We start from the raw sequence: 15647 nt of genomic DNA, 5'->3' as shown, positions 1-15647 counted from the left end.
TGAGGCCATGGCTCCTCATTCCCTGGGGCCATTGTTCCTCATTCCCTGAGCCCATGGCTCCTCATTCCCTGGGGCCATTGTTCCTCATTCCCTGGGGCCATTGTTCCTCATTCCCTGAGGCCATGGCTCCTCATTCCCTGGGGCCATTGTTCCTCATTCCCTGAGCCCATGGCTCCTCATTCCCTGAGGCCATGGCTCCTCATTCCCTGGGGCCATTGTTCCTCATTCCCTGAGGCCATGGCTCCTCATTCCCTGGGGCCATTGTTCCTCATTCCCTGAGCCCATGGCTCCTCATTCCCTGGGGCCATGGTTCCTCATTCCCTGGGGCCATGGCTCCTCATTCCCTGGGGCCATGGCTCCACTCCTGGCCCCTGGCTGACAAGGACAGTGAGGGGATGCAGACAAGGCTGATATTGCTGATGTCCATGTGGCTCCACCAGGGGCTCAGGGTGGTTTCTGTGGAATGTGATGTACATTGCACAGTTCAGCATTTCCTGATCTCCCTTGGATATACAACAGCACTGGAGCCCTTCCCAGTTTGCAGGGGACTTTGATTTGCTCTCTGGCCACACGAGTCTTCCTTAGCTGTACCCACAGTGCTTTATTGTGTGAAAAAGGTGCTCCATCCAAACAATGTGAATTAAAGCAGGTCTAGAGAATTCCTTCTTTGTAATAAGTTATCCATTAAATACCACTTGAGCTTTTCTTGTTTTAAAGCATATGTCAACATAATCTCAAATACTTTTTATAAAGTACTAGTAGTAAGTCATTAAAAATGACAAAAATGTCTTTAATCTATAAAAAATATTTTAATCAACTGAGATATCTTTTTCAACATAACAAAATAAACACAGCCCAGACTAGGCTATCTAATCTTCAGCTCACAGCAGGATGACTTTACAACAGAATGTCAGAATCACTAGCTAAATTCATTGGGTGCTTACTACTCTCAGGAACTTTCAGGTATGTTCTCCTCACTAGTGTGGAATATCCTAGTTATTTTTAAATATTTACAGATGTCGAATATTTATATGTTTGCATTTTCTCAGGGGTAAATCCTTCCACTTTCTGAAAGGTGCTGTGATTGAGAAACAGGAAATAACTTTTTGGTAGCCATTGCTCAAAGGTAAGATAATAATTCAATAACATTTGTGAGCAGCCATTTAAAATTTTCATTCCCTTCATTTGATTAAAATGACCAGAAATCTTGGAAAAGGAAGAGGAGTTTGGAGGACAGGGAAGAAACTGGTCATTATATGAAATGGAATATCATTTGGGACAACCATATATAGCATAAACATATAGCATTAATAATTTAAATGTAATATTTTTCCATGTAGCATAGTTGAGAAGCTACACTGAAAGGTAACCTGGTTTTAAATTAGTCTAATTGAAGCTGATCTGTATTTTATATGGTGAGGCCATAATAAAGACCAAGATGCAGCATAAAAGTTTATGGTAATTATGCACATGGTTCACAATGCGTGCTTGATCTCCACTCATATTTCATATTTTATTGTGTGACAATTATCAAATACTTTTTTTCTGTGATCCTTATTCCCTCTCATGCTGCTTTTAATTGAACAGAAGAGATATCCACAGAGGGATTTCAACCATTTAGTCATATAAATAGAGATGGAAATCTCTCCATGGTGTTTCCCCAAGTAAATATTTCCTGAGATTTAATAATCACATTGTCTAATGATGGAAAAACTTAACTTCCACTCAAATTTGTAAACTAAATTTCATAGATTTATCTCTTCTCCACAAATTTAAGCTGTTTGTGGTTTTAATGGAGTCTCTAATAAATATCTGGCTGTCATAACCAAATACACAATTTGATATCTACACTTGTTTCTTTGCAGGAAAGACTCAGAGAAGCTTGAGCTTCTCTTGAACTGAAAGACTTTGCTGAAGATCTCTCTTCATGCCCCAAGATATGTAGGTGATACAATTTTGTGGCTTTGGTCCATGTGATGGTTGATATCTGTGGGAAATTTGCTCATCTAACCCAGGCTGCTCTTTCTCCTGAGGACCAAGAGAATCTGTAGATGTGATCCCTGCCAAGGTGCAATCACCACAGGGAACAGCAACCTGGCTTTCATCTCCTAAGAATCTGCAGCCACAAAGAATATATATCTTTCTTTGCTAGAGAGTGTGTGACAAGAAACTAATTCTACTTGCTGACAGTTCCTGGTGGTCTATCCTAATTTCTCTATTAAAACATGAAGTATACTGTGCTTTATGTGTATGTTTCACACATTTACACAAACACAGACAGATTTCTTTCTCAGTACAGGTAGTACAGAAGCCTTTTTACCCCATTGCAGCATTAAAGGGAGCTGTAGTAAAGGCAAGGTGAATCACAGCTAGAAAGAATACACTTACTGCTTCTTATTTTCTCATAAAATAAGCACGTAAGCATAGACATGAGTCACTCAGTATTTGTTTTATTTCTGAATTGTTTCTTCATAATTTGTTTGCCTCCATTTTCTTTAGAAAAGTGTTACTAATAGTTAAAAACAGTTGGGGGTTTTTTGCTAAAATTGCTTATTTTTGTATGAGTTTTTAGCCATGTCTGCTCTTGGAAAGTAGCCTGCCTCTTCTGCAAAATAGTATTCCAATAATGCTTGTGTTTCTCACCTCTGGGCTGGAGAGACTATGGAAAGTATCTCCCTTTTTAACAAATCTTTCAAAACTACTCAGCCCCTTAATTTCATTATAAATTGGACTTGTACAAATCCTTACAAGTATGGTTGCCCTTTGACAGTTCTTCCTGCTTTAGTCTTAGAACAGCAATGGGAACAGAACTCTTGATCACAGCAGGAATGCGTTTATGATCATGCATTGCTCAAGTCTGTTTTTATTTCTCGTTTTATGTAAAATGCTGCAGTAATCCCTTTAGAATTCCCCTCAGCTTAAATCTCAGAGACTGTTCAAGACTGCCTCTTAATGTCTCAAGAGCACTTCAGCTCACATAAGCCTCATATTCAACAGGTAAAGCCCACTTTGTTCTATAGAGATGGCTGAAGTAATGTAAAATTAAAGATTTAATCTTCTGTGGTAACTCAGACTGTCCTCAGTGCAGCACAAAGACACTAAAAGTCTGTTAACTTTTAAGTAAGTAGAAAATTCTTTGATTGACAGTGGTCTGCTGTATTGATCCCAAAAACTATGCCACAACAAATTTTATTACAATTGGGTGAGAAGACTTATTGCACACTTTGGGAATGCAAGGGGATTCATTTCACTATTAACAGGTTTCCTCCATTATAAATTTTAATTGACAGGATTTAAAGGCAATTGAAGTAGAGACGAAACATTTTGGGCAAATTAAGGAAGGAATTTTTGGGTTTTTGTTGTTTTGGGGGTCTTTAAAACTAAATTTAGACGGAAGCAGTCAAAGGAATGACTGGACACTTGAGAGTTCAAATAACTGGTGATTATATGAAATGGAATATAGACTGCATACTTTTATTCTCATTAGGAACTTCACACAGGGGCTTAGCTGATCTGTACCTTTAATGTGTTTTCACCCAGCTAGTGGACAGATGCTTGCACAATGGGCAGCACCAATTAATGCAGCCCAGGCTGACATTCAAAGTGATTGTTAATATGGACACAGCCAAACTTAGCACATATTTCCTCAGCCACAGATCAATCAGGTGCTTCCAAACCCCCTAGTCTTGCCCTCAGCAAACCAATAGAAGCTGTGTTAAAGTTTTCTGGGCTGGTATCCCTCAAGTCTCATTACAAGTTTGCCAAGAAGAACAAATGCCAAGAAGAACACAGATGACTCAAGAAGCAAAGCAGTCAGGCATTTTGGTTGATGCTTTGGAAATAATTCTGATATTTCAGTGGTACTTTTGTACTTTGAACTGAGACCAAAAGTAGAAATGTTTATTACTTTGTGTACCTAAGAGTTCTGGAAAATTGCAGATGGCCAGACACCTAAATGTAACATTTTCATTGAGAATAATTAGTAATAACCTGTTTCAAATGCCATGGCTTCAAATCCTCATCAGAGTCATGGAGGACCAGGTAGGTCCCAAACACAGGGTGACTGAACAGTTCTTTAGCCTGTATTGACTTTACAAAAGAACTTAATGGGTGATAAGGGAAGCCTAGACAGATTCCTCATGTGAACACACAGAAACCCGTATTTAAGCATTGTAATATGTGCCCTGAGTCCTACCCAACATGATTAAGCTGCTGTAGCTGTCTAATTTGCTCATGAACACCACAGCCTTTGCAGTCTGTGTGATTCCTTTGAAAATGTAGCATTGGAACATTCCTGACATGATATTCCTGCAGCATATCAAACATTTTGGGGCAAAGTTCAGAGATTTGTAAAATAGCTATAAAAGATTACAAGGAAACTATGCCTATGTATCATTCTTTTTTTTGCCTCTGTTTTGATAGCTCCCCATCTGGAAGAATTCAGTTTTTTCACTTCTCTGCCTTCTTTCCTTTGCTTTCTCTTGCTCTTACTTCATGTATTGCATTCAAAATGGCTAATTCAATGTAAGATGGGAAATTGCTGGCAAGATTCAGAGACCATTTTCAGTGGAGCAGTTTGGTGGCCATGGGAAGCACTTCCATCCAAAAGTTGACTGGATGCAATGCAGTGGGCCTCATTCTCCTCTTTATTCTCTTCTTTATTCTCCTCTTTATTCCATTTTCTGTAAACCATGATCTTGTCATTGAGACCAAGGCCCTAGGAACATCCTACTCTTGTTTGCTTTGGAAGATGTCCCAAATCTGTAGTCAGTGAATACCTTGAGTATGAAAAGCACAGAGAAAAGGTTGCTTCAGCTTCTCCTTCTTCCCCAGAATTCCTCTAGAGCCTGGCAGTAAGGCAGAAAGATTTTGGGGATGCTGTCATTAAAAACTGCTCTGACTATAGAAGAATCCTGACAATGGACCTTACAAGGCTGTGTTCTACATTGTAAGTAGAAAAAAAGTAAGACTGCATTTACTTTCTTTTATCTTTCAGAATCCAAAGGTGTTTATTTTCAAGTTTCAAATACTGTCAAGTGAACAAGAAATTGGTATTTGGGCAAACATATATTTGGCCAAATCCCTTAAGACCCCAAAGCAAAAACCTCAAAATCTCACATAGGTTTGCCCAGCCCCATCCAGAATCAGGCACTTAGCTGGAGCTGCAGTTTTAAATGGCTTGCTGAAAGTGTGCAGCCTCATAGGCAATTTCATTTTGTAAATGTAATCTCTGTGAGGAGTGCCAGGATAAAGACAAGGCTATAATCACTTAAAGAAAAGGTAGAGGTTGCTCCTCCAGGATTCATCTCCCTATCTTGGAGCTTTACCCATCATCATGGAGCTGAGTGCTTGCTCTGTGGAAGATCATAACTGTCTGGGAAGGCTGTAAAAGAAAGGGAATTCATCTGCAAAATGTCCCTAGCCCAGCTATCACCTCACTGTTCTGTCATGGGGTTCTTTTGTCTCAAGTTAATACTTCAGGAACATCTTTTTGAACCAACTGCAATAACACTGGCAATGTTACCCTACTTAAGTCCAGCCAGTGAGAAGTACTGGGTCTGAGGCTCCCATTAGCTCATTTTGCTTTAATATAGGGTCTGAGATAAGTGTTTGCAACTTTTCAGGCTATTAGTTTCTTATCCTCAAAGTGAGAGTAGTGCTTTAGTTCATCTAGAATCTAATACAAAAGCCAGGAAAAGCTGTGGGGCCAGGAGCCAAACCAGAGGTCTCTCACTTCATTACACTTGCTACGTCCATCTTATTTCTCATCTCTCCCCCTCCAACATATACACACTTATATTTTTGTATTTTTTTCTCTAGCAATGTGTAAAAAAGGAGAGGCAGAGAGTCCCTCAGTATGACCAGCTGTGTGTACAAAGCCAGTGCTCTCTTTTGGGATCACATGAGTTTGATCCCCTTTGACTGAGAGAGACAGGACCTAGCTGAGCTCAGCCCCAACAAAGCCAGGACTGCATCCTGTCCTTTGCTTCAGTCTTTGCTGGAGTCTTTGCTTCACTTTCCTGTAAATACCCAGTTTCTGGTGAATCTTTATGCACTGATGATGCCATGAATACCTGCAGCCCAAATTCAGTTTAGATGCCTGGGTTTTTTTCACTGTGGTCCATGAAATCTGCATTTAAGGGCTGAAGTGCTTGTTTGGCTGTTACTGCTTTTGACATTCTCACCTTGTGCAAATCAGTGTGTGTTCTACCACTGACTTCAATTCAGCTGGAATTTTTCCTTTATGTCTTGAAACTAATAGCCTGTTACTTGCTACCAGCGATGACTGGCAATTTCTGATTTATCAGAGGAGATGAAACATTCTTGATGTACCAGCTAAAATTTTTAATCAATCCAATACAAAAACCCTCTTCTTCCTAATAGAATATTCTGTTTCTCCCTGCTCCCTGGGAAATTCCATTATCTTCTGTCATGTGTCAAAATATATCCACTGAGTATTGAAATCAAGCAATTATATGAGACAAAATCATTTGTGTATGGTAAGAAAGCAGAGGCAAATCACTGCATTCTGAACTGCCTTTCTTGGTAGCAATATGGCAAAGGTTTCAAACCTCATATGGAAATGAGAAATGCACGTAAATTACTTTGTCTAAATGGATTTTCATTAGAAGTGAAATTCAAGCAGTTCAAAAATCACTAACATTCACTGGCAAGAGCCAAATGGCTGAGTCAACATCACTTTTAGTCTTTAGTTCTCTTCTATAATGCTGAACCACTGAAACAGTCTGATCAAACTTGGCATTGCATTGTGCCAGATTAGTTAAGTCATAGACTGACTCATCCTTGGAGTATGACAAGTGCTAAATGAGCTACTGATCCTTTGCATTGCTGGGTACAGCTCCCTGTGGGGACTAGGATACAGACAATAGGAGATATTAATAGTGGGGGGCTCTGTCCTCCTGTTTAATTATTCTTATTTATTCTGCATAGGTGCTCTTCTTCACCCTAGATGCTGAATATTTTAGTCATGATGGAAAGAAGTCCAACACTCTTAAGTTAAAAAACTGAAGGGTCATCAAGGTTTCAAATGTCAATTTGACCAGGACTCAAAGTGTAGGCCTGAAATCCTACATCTGCTCATGGTACAGCCTCCAGGACATGAAGAAGGAGGTGTAGCATAAACTCTAAGCAGGATTATGCACTGCAGAGATAAGACTGTGCTCTGCTGGGCACCCAAGGGCATCTCCGTGCTCAGAGCTGTGCCCTGCAGGGAGTCAGGCTGGGGGGAGCTGCTCCTGTGAAGGCAGATTCCTCAGGAAGATACCCTGAGATCCCAAACATGGTTGCTGACTGAAAGCCAACAGTGTCCATTTTCAGAGTCCAGCAAGGGCTCTTTTAAGTGTAGGTATCTGAAGTCTGCCTGTGTAGAAGATATCCTGATGTGCATCCATTCAGGTGAAGAACAAGGAGAAAGAAATAGGGTGAGCAGCCTTTCTCACTGGTGCTTTCAATATTCATGAGTTTTCTCTGTAATTCTTTGGCTGCAATTCTGTAAAAGGACCTGGAGCTTTATGGCCTTGTGTTCTGCACTTGCTTCCTCTGAGGAGTTGCTTTGGATACAATCAACCAGATATGCTAAATGGAAAGCTGTTCTAGGTACATCTCAAGGCAGTTTACTTTGCATTATTGTCCACTGGGGATATTCTTATCATGCTATTTGTGTGCAGAGCTGTCATGACTAACACAGACAGGCCTGCCCCATCCTTGTTTCCCTTGAGCTTCATGGCATCCAACCCTTTTGAATCTGTACAGAACATAAGAATGCACAGTTCACCTTTATAGTATTAATCAAATGATAGTGAACTTAAAAAAAAAAAAAAAAAAAGTAAGGTGGCTTGGGTTAGATTTTTGTTCATTATCAGAGAGCAAAATTATTCTCCCTGAATCCACCTCATGAATGTTTCTTGGGTGCTCTCCTACGTGAAATAGGAGATTCTGCCATTAAAAAATACAAAACCAAGAACAACACGACCCCCCCCCCAAAAAAAAAAAAACCAACAAACTAAGTCCCCAAAACCCCAAACAAAACAAAACAAAACAAACAAAAAACATCCAGAAAAACATTTGCCAAATGCTGCTCAGTATGTATTGAGGCCCCTGTCTCCAGCCCAAACAAAAAGCAGCTGCTCACAAGCAAAGCAGGAGGTTGCACTAAGCTAAAGTTGTCCACACAGTCCTGGCACTGGAAGAAAACAACTACTGCTGGAATGAAATACCTGCAACAACTTCTCAGGTGATTAAAGTACTTTTAGACAAATAATATCATCTATTGTTACTGGCTCTCACAACTTACACTGAAAGCTCAGGTAAAAGTCCTCCTCCTGCTTTCTGAACTGTTGTTTGGGATAGTTTTAGGGACCCTCTAAACTTGTTTTTCTAAAAGAACCAAACATTTGGAATGCCTGAGACTAGTGATACAGTTTCACAGGTTTCCCAGAGGAGCTGTGGATGCTCCTGTTCAAGGCCAGGTTGGAGGCTCTGAGCAGTGTGGTCTGGGGGAAGGTGCTCACGGCAGGAGGTTTGGAACTGGATGGTTTTTAAGGTCCTTTCAACCCAAACCACTCGATGATTTGAGAAACCTGGATCTTCCTGCTGGGATGTCTGTGCTGTCTGGACCTTGGGCTGAGTCCTGGTTTGCTCTTCCTGCCTGAGCTGCCCCAGATCTGGTCCACATTGCTGAGGGGAGCAGCCCCCTCTGTGCTGCTCTCACCTGTGGTTCGACTGAACACCTGCAGGTATGATTGGGGCTGTAGTGTCTGGAGATCTCACTAAGGCTGGTAAAAATAAACACTGAAACTTAGCAAATAAACTGTTGCTTATGCAAAGTTCATTTAGTACAACAAAAGTACAGCAAAACTTTATAGTTTATTTTTTTACATCCTGGAGATAGTAGCAGATTGGGCTTGGTCCATGACAAGTTCTTCCAGAGTAATAGCACAAGGTCTGAGTGTACCTCCAGGCTGTTGATAAACATTTGAATAGCATCACCTGGTCAGCAATAGCAATCCTTCCTTACCTCAGCCTCTGCCAAATTAATCCCATAAATGCTTCAGTACTAAAATATTTGTAAGATGGAAAAATTAGATCTGGAGAATGAGGTATTGTCTTAGTCCAGGAAGGGATGCAAGCCTTTAATGAAGGCAGGTATGATGTCAAACTAATAATTACTCGTTTAGAAATTGCTAAATGCTATGGAAAACTGCTCTGGCATCTGGAGACTTTAAGACAGACCCACAAAGTAAGAAACAGCAATTGCTACTGGTGGCTTGTGAAGCCATGAAATATGTCTGATGTTCACTTTCCAGGCCTGTGAGTCACACAGAAACCACATCTTGCTTCAACCAGAAACAAGACCTGCTTTACCCTATAAATTGACCAGGCAAGGCTGTTCATTTGACTTTAATTAACCAAGTGTTCACCCAATATTATGCAGACAGACAACATCAGTTGACACATTGGTCCTGCTAATAGTGATACTTAGCACTCCCTACCATTTTTCATCTTCAAAGCACTTTCCAAATTTTACTTAATTAATATCTTTGAAGATGCAAAACTGTTTGCTGATATTTCACTGATAGTTTCTGCTCTTTCCAGAGCAGAGGAAAAGATTCTATTTCCTAATTAGGTTTTAGTAAAGACACTACTGATTTCCCCTTCTTCTCATCTGGTTTTCAGTACGCTTCTATTTCCAGCAATCTGACCTCTCACCAGTCAGCACCTGGGGAATTATTGCCTTACTTGCCTTTTAAATGGCAGATAACAAATTGTTGTCAAGGTAAAACCTTTCCATTTGTCTTTCAGACAAATTTAAATTTTACATGCTTAAGTCTCAGAACTTCAATCCTTTTAGTCAGTAACAAAGTAGGAGTCAATTAGTTCCAAAAAATTCCATATAATTTTCTATCTTTTAAATATGCTTCTTAGGTATAATTTCCTGACTTCTGTTTGTTACAGTCCTACAAACATTTATCAGATGCTTGAATTATAGGCCACTGTTCAGCAGAAGCTTTGTCAGGCTGTTGAAATATGGATGTGATTCTGGATCTTTCATGTTTTCATGGAACATCTAAAGCCACATACAGTCTATTACATGTCATTAGCACTGCTGCATCTGTCACTCTCAGAGGGGAATTGGCTACTGGCAGAGTGAACTCCAAAGTCACATGCAAGCATTTCCACCAAGGTCATGAAGCTCGTAGTTTTTACACACAACAGTGAATTTAGGGGGAAAAAAGTATCTGCAAAGGATGACTATATCCTGAAAAATTAACTGTGAGAGGCAGATTTTCAGTAGGTATGAGGACAGTGCATTGCTCAGACAGTTTTGCAAAGTAGACAGAGAGCAGATTGTTAGGATACTGCTTCAATACGCTCTGGGCCACTCAAAAATTGTGCTTTACTACATTACAAAACTCTCACTTGTTGAATTTTAAATGACCTAGACGTTAAGGAAGATTAATTTCCTTCTATTCCTTTTCTTTTAATTTTGTTCCAACCTCTCAACTATTTCTACTAATTCTGCTCAAGCTATAATCATCCTTCAAATACATATCTGTCAGACACAGTGCTGCCCATCATTTGTCACAGCTTAAACACAGACACACACACACACTGCACACTCATGTGTGTGTCTGGCTGTAGCTCTTTCATCTGCAGTTCAGCAAAGAATTGAGCCTGCTTGCATTCTGTTCAAGAAAGCACTTAAACATAAAAGTAAGGATCAGGCTGAAGTGAAGCACATTGCAATTAGAAATGCATTGTTTAATTAAAGGTTGAGATGAATGGTACTTTTTGATATCTTATGCATGATAGGAAACCTCCTTCCACTAACTTTCTGGGATGAAAAAAGTCCTATTTCAGTGGGTACTTCTGCCAGCACAAAATCCATCTGGCCTAACTCTAATATGATGCTAAAAACAGCAGCAGTGAGAAACACCCAGAGCAGAAATACTTGCTGAAGATGTGATCAGCAGCCAGTGTGCCCCTCAGGGACTCACTGTTTACTCCTCTGCAAGTTTAGGGTGGGTTTTTCCAAAAGAAGAAAATCTTGATTTAAAAAAAAAAAAAAAAGAAAAAAAAAAAAAAGGCAATTTGGAGTAGAAGAAAAGAGACAAGAGAGATCTCAGGGAAAAACAATTTTGAAGCAGTCCACTGCTTCCCCCCCCACAAACCATTCATGGAACAAAAGGCCTCTGAGAAGCTGTGGACTAAGAGAGCTCATAGAGGAGGTACAGGAGATAATTTGTTTAAAAGAAAGAGCTGCAAAGCAAAGGTCACTTCAAAGAGTGCCCAGAAATGTGGAATGCTGGCCTGCTCCTCCCTTTCACACTGCAGTGCTGCCATGATAGCGTGCTCTAACCCACTTGTGAAATTGTTTCTAACCACAGAATATCTTGGTACCATTTTCCCTGTTCTCCTCATGGTTTTCAGGATCAAACTGTTCTCAAAGCACCACTGCTGAAAGATGATATATTTAGTTGCAAAATGAACTATCTTGGTTTGTTTGTTTGTTTGCTTTTGACAGCTGTATTTATAATTCTTCACAGATTGCTCAGCTGGGGTTTAAAGCTTTTCTTTAATTGTGCTTATTCTTCTGGAAGTGACCTGGTACATCCTGCAGTGGTTGAAACTGGCTGACAAAATTGAAGTGGAAGAAGAGCTTTGCTATCCTGTGACAGCCGATTATGAAGCAGGTACAGATGTTCTGAAGAAAAAAATATTTTTTTAAAAAATTAAGACATGAAAGCCACATTGCCCTTCATGATTCTGAAGTATTTTGGTTCATTGTCATCAGTTTGGACACCCCTTCAAAGCTCTTTTTTTTTTTTTTTTTTTAGTTTCTGAGCCATTCATAGTATTGTAACTCACATTTGTCATAGCTGAGCACATCTCATGATGGGTCTCCATTTGCTCCTTCAACTGAGATGCATGAAAATGTTTTGCAGGAAAACAAGGCAGTTTCCCAAGGATGTCTTTAATAGTTTCTTTTTCTGGCCATTATTTTCCAAGAATTCAAGTTGACAAATGTATTGCAGTCGTTGGAAACTCGTAATTTTAAGTAAAAATTACCTTGAAAGAGGATTAAATCCTGGTAGTATGTGGAAAGCCATTCTGTTTTTTTAAATCCTGTTTCTACTAAAATGAAGAAGTCTGAAGAAGATGCTACAGGCTTTTACTCTCTAGGAGTACATCAAGTCTGGCCTGCATTGGCCATGGCCATTGGCCTTTGGTAGTATTATAAAATGCAAAGGAAAAGAAAAAGAATTCTTTGCCAGTCTGTTGCTTACCAATTCTGCAGTCTTATTTTTCTCCAGATATATGTATTTGGACATTTTCAAAATGAAATCAGCACCTAATCCATCCATGAGTAATCTAACTTGGAGGAAACAGAGAACAAAACGTGTGCTTTTAGATAAATCCTAACTAATTGTAGATGCAAATGTCTTGGATGGATGTGGTCACACAATTCAATTACATGACTAATTAAGTTGGAATTATGATGCCATATTTAAATAGATAAACATATATAAAAGTGCCTGCCCAGGAGTTTGCATGCTGGAGACTGGGAATAGAATCATTTATTGGCTCTTTAGTGCCACCTGTTGAAAACCGAAAACTCATGCAAATGAATCTGTGCGCCCATTGAGAAGGGGAATGTCCACTTGCTTGGCTGGTGTGAAAGTCAAAACCTTCAGAAATTTAACAGCTGGGGTGGAAGAATTTGAAACATGATTGTCATCCTAGGAAGGACAGTGCAACATACCATTGGGGGTGCTGGGAGCAGGATCCAAGCTCCTGGGACGTGTGGCACGTTCATAATGTCACATCCCTTCAAAAACTGGGCTGGTTCCCCAGTAAGCACATACCTCAAAATAAGCATCCTGGTTGCAGAAGCCTCTTTTTCCATGAGGGTTTCCATAGTAGTGCCTCCCTGCTAATCAGGAGCAAGATTGCTGCTGCCCTGGTGGTGCAGAGCTGTGCTGGGAGCAGGCTGAGCCCTTGGAGTGTGCGTGCTGCACCACATGAGGAGAGCTGTGTCTGTGGGCAGCAGCAGCAGCAAAGCCAGTGTAAATCCCCCTGCCAGGGCATTCTGCTCAGCTGTGGCAGCTCACTGCCCAAGCTGCTGGCATCACCTCTGAGGTCAAGACAGCACATCAGAGTAAAGTCTTCCAGAAGTTCAGTTGTTAGAAAATTATTATTTCTTGCCTGCTATGCTCTTTTACTTTAAAAAGACCATCCATTTTAGATATATTTTGCCTTTGGATTTAATTTATGATCAAGTTCTATCAAAAATGTAATGCTCAGGTCTTAGGCCTGGAATGTGTCCTTCATCTAATGTCACACGGTTTAGCAAAGATGAAATAATGTAAAAATCCTTATTAAAGAATTAAAATCCATTTCTTATGCAAAACCACTCATTTCCCCCTCTTGCCTATAACTTGAAAGGTTACTCTGCCAATTTAAAAAGAAGAGGTTTGACAACAGTTAGCAAAGAAAAGGTAAATTACGTGGTTACTTCACAAACATCACATGTGGCACCATGGTTTAGCCAAATGGGACTCAAGTGAGAAAGGAACACCATGGTGGAGCAGGACAAATCATGACGGAGATTTTAGCAAGTTTTGAGGCAGGATGGTGCAGGGAAGCTAGGGCAGTTTGTTCTGTGCTCCTCAGTCTCTCTCCAGCTCTGCAAGAACTTCCATCACAAAAAGATAGTGAGAGATTCAGTCCAATGTTTTCATTTCACTGTGGACTTCAAGTAGTTTTAAGGTGATAAAGCAAAATCACCATCTCAGTCTCTCTGTCCCCAGCTCTGCTGTGCCTTAAAGCATAATGTCTCATGCACACCATTATTTGGATGTCAAAGGAACAGAACCTGCTGCCAGAGCTGGGCACAGAAAAGTCATCCCCTATTTTCAAAGGCCATATTTTCCAAAATCTAGTGCAATGTGGAAAAAAGCTTCCACAGATATTAAAAGCCAGCAAGGAGAATCTGGCAGGCACTGGCCCCACAGCTGCACACCCACCTGCCTGTGGTAGGACCTGCATTCTTTCCCCCAGGACACCCGTGGGGTGAGTTGACATGACCAGGCAGCTGAAGGACAACACCTAAATCCTGCCAGTGCCAGGTCAAAACGAGACTTTCTCCATGGACTCTCTTCATTTCTCCACCTTATCACATTCCCACTCATGTGTGCTGCATTTCTCTGAACCAGTCTGCCTCAGAGGTTTAAGCTCAGCACATGATTAAATCAAAGTACCACAGTTGTCTACAGTGTTTTTGACCTTTCTGGCTGACTTTCACTACCACTGACAGATTCAGCTGCCCAGATGTTTGTCCAGGTGTCACTTTCACAAAATTGCCAAAATAAGGGGTGTGTCCACCCATTTGGCTGGGCTTTCTAACATTTCTATGTAGGTATTTGAAAGGATAATAAAATACAGAAATCATCCCACCCAAATGAAAGCAAACCTTTGTCTGAAACATCAACTTTAAGATGATGAGCAACCTTAAGCACAATATTTTTGGCACAAAATGCTTCCTGTTTCAATTTTAATCCTTTTTAAACATTACTCCATTCCAGTTAAACACCTGTTTTAGCCCTACAGAAGCTGATTCTATAGAATTATATTCAATACCTATTATTCTTCCAAGTGGGAAAGAATGTCACAGAGAAAAGTAGAATACCTATTATGACAGTAATACTTTATTATGGAGTAGCTTTTGGAGGAAAAAAGGTAAGTCAGTGGCTTTGACAGATAATTATGGACTCTTATTACACAGCAGAATATCATTAAAAGTTACAATATGTAAAATGTCTTTCACATTTCAAGTAATGTTATCTACTTTTTTCAGTTAAATGAATTACCAATTTAATGAAGCAAAGTCTTTTTAAATGTGAAATATTCACTCTTCAATTTTCTGGCAACATTTATTCTAAAAATATTGTATATATTGTTTTCATGCATATTTAGTGCTTGAGGAGAAGTGTTTGGAAATGACTCCACTCAATCTTGTTAACCTTTGTGTTTCAAAACAAGAAAAGATTTCACAGTAAAATGGCCAGCAATCCTAATATTCTTCTTCTTTATTAATATGGCTTGAAAATACTCATGATTTCAGGACTAAGCACAAATATACAACACACATTAGAGGTGCTTTGCTATTACTTTTAGTGCATTTACATTCTGGCATCTGCCTTACTCATCTAAGCATGCTGAAGTGAGCAGCTTCAGCCACTTAGAAAAGTCTTGATTTGCAGAAATTGATGGACCACCTCCTTCAATCTACTACTCCTTTTTATAGAATTCTACTTTTAAGGAGTTTCAACTTGGATACCCAAAATCAATACTTACTTTTGAAATTGGAGGTCTTCAGCTTAGCTTCAAAAAATAAAAGAACAGGGGTCAGCTGTTTTGTGCTGTCTCAATTTCTGGGCTCCCAGAGAAGAAAATCTCAAGTTGTTTTTGTAGCCTCATAAAATGCAGACATTCATCTGTGCTAAAATGAATCCCCTTGAGTGATATGTACTATCGATTTCTCTGCAAATTTCTCTTGAAGAAACATAAAATAACCTATTTCAGATCTTCATCCCTATCTTCATGGCACTATCAGCTTTCCCTGC

The 15647-nt window shown here is 39.8% G+C and overlaps 1 long non-coding RNA gene across 1 annotated transcript; it reads left to right on the top strand.

Annotated features, from left to right (window-relative positions):
• Window positions 1–1020: 1020 nt before the first annotated feature.
• On the top strand, window positions 1021–13087 carry LOC306800707. Its single transcript, XR_013773908.1, has 3 exons — window positions 1021–1126; window positions 1866–1941; window positions 11568–13087. It is a non-coding gene; the product is annotated as an uncharacterized lncRNA (long non-coding RNA).
• The last annotated feature ends 2560 nt before the right edge of the window (window positions 13088–15647 follow it).

The sequence above is a fragment of the Erithacus rubecula genome, assembly GCF_903797595.1.
Source record: "Erithacus rubecula genome assembly, chromosome: 3".
Classification (NCBI taxonomy): Eukaryota; Metazoa; Chordata; class Aves; order Passeriformes; family Muscicapidae; genus Erithacus; species Erithacus rubecula.
This window is presented reverse-complemented; position numbering and strand designations above follow the sequence as displayed.